This window comes from Onychostruthus taczanowskii, unplaced genomic scaffold (assembly GCF_017590055.1).
Source record: "Onychostruthus taczanowskii isolate IOZ18803 unplaced genomic scaffold, ASM1759005v1 scaffold80, whole genome shotgun sequence".
Lineage (NCBI taxonomy): Eukaryota > Metazoa > Chordata > Aves > Passeriformes > Passeridae > Onychostruthus > Onychostruthus taczanowskii.
Window position 1 is genome coordinate 810,173 of NW_024505893.1, and position 2,012 is coordinate 812,184.

Sequence of the window (2,012 nt, forward strand, 5' to 3'; positions counted from 1 at the left end):
GGCGGGGGCCGGGCGAGCCCCGCGGAGCTTTGCCCCGGGCTGAGCTGCCGGGGATCGGTGTGCGCCGGCCGGGGCTGCCCGCCGGCCTTGCCCCGGTGTCAGCGCTGTCCCTGGGCGCGGCGGGGAGAGCGGGGCTGAGGGCCCCGGGGGGCTGCCGGGCAGCGGTAGCGGTGCTGCTCCGTGCTCCTCAAGGGCTGGGTGTGAGCACCAGGGAGCAGATTGGACCCGAAAGGTGCCCAGCCCCAGCGGGAGCCTTTTCTCGGGGTTTGCAAACGTTGTGCGGTTAAACAGCGCCGGGGCTGGTCCACCACCCACCAGCTTGCAGGTCCAAGGACAAGGAGAAAGCCATGGCCACGATGGCCAGTGGCACGCAGGATGGCGGCTGTTCTCTTGGCACATGCCTTCTGTGTGTATCCCAGCCTGGTTGTGACTCCCAAGATTTATCAATCAGATGCCTGTTCACACCAGAGGGAGTTTTCTGTGTGGAAGTGGGTCGGAAGGGACTCCACATCAGAAGCAACCACTATGCTAAACCATTGAAGAGCTAGAGCATCTTCAGGAGATGCTGCACCCTGCCAGCCTGTAATAAAAATATGAGAACCATCTCAGCCCCATCTCCCCAGGAACCTCCAAAACCAACCAACACCCAACCGAGCGGGAGGGTGAAGGGTGGCAAAAAGGGTTGGTCTGTCAGGGCAGATGTTTGCTGCCTACTCTGTAACGCACAGGTGGCATTGGCTACACTTTTTATCCCAAAACAGACAAAAGGTCTGATCTTGAGTGGGAATATGTCTCCCATGCCTCCATACCTTCAGCCAAGCTCAGAGTTGTCTCTTTCCCTACCCTGAATTCTCCTTGGCCACGCTGTGGTGCACAACCAAGCTTCTGCACTGGCTGTGGAGTAAGAAAGGAATCTATTAAAAAAGTGTCTGTGAGGAAGTGACAATTCACCATCACAGCACAGCACCGGCTGTTGGGACCTTCCAGTCTCCTGGCTTGGCACATCAATGTTATTGTGTTTCAGTGGCCAGATCTTCTCAGGGGTGGCCACTGGGGCTGCTCTCAGTGGTGTTCCTGGGATTTACATCAGCTGCCGCTGGATTGTCACCCCCTGCATGGAGAACAAGCCGTGCCATTGAGGCCAGGCTGGGGAGGGCAGCAGCTCCTGCCCGCAGCCTGGTACATCTCGACACAAGGGCGAGGGGAGAATAAGTGACTGTTTCATGAGGGCTGATGCGGTGGGAGAAGAGGAAAAATATGCTAATAGAGAAACATTTCAGCTAATTATGACAGCACAGCTTCTGCAAGGGGACCTGAAATGGACACAAACATTTCTTGGCACTCGTGAGGACTTGGAGGCTCTTTTGGGTTTTCTTTTGGCACAGAGCAGGGCTCCTCACTTTGAGCAGGACCTGCACTGGGAAAACCCATGATAGCCATGATGCCTCCAGGCAAAGCCATAAAGGTTTGGGATCCATCCCTGTCTCAGTCCAGCTGGGACCATCAGCTCATGAGACTCGCCAGGGACCTTCTCCAAACCAAAGCACTTGGATGCAGGAATGCAGGGGCTGAACAGCACCAATGTCCCAAGCCCTGTGAGTCCCCAGTTCCCTGGCCACTTTTGTGGTGGAGCATGCAGCCAGGCACCCTTTCCAGCTCCCTGCCATGCCATGAGCATCCTGGGAGACCATGGGTGCTCTCTCATGCCTGCTGGGTGTGAGAGACCCGAGGCTGGGCTCTCTCAGGCTCTCTTAGCAAGGCACTGAGCACTTCACTGGGGCAGGGATGGGCATGCACAGCCCCAGACAAGGGGGCCACGGGGACCTGGGCTCGCTCTCACCACCTCCAGCCAAAGGAGCAACTGGGTGTCTGCTTCAGCATGGAACAATAATGAGGGCAGAGCAATGGGGAATGCACGGTGTGGGGTGAAACCCCAGGCAGACAGAGCCGAGATGTGAGCCTGGGTGTCCTCTGCCACCATGGCACAGATGTGCTCAGGGCAGCGCTCCCTC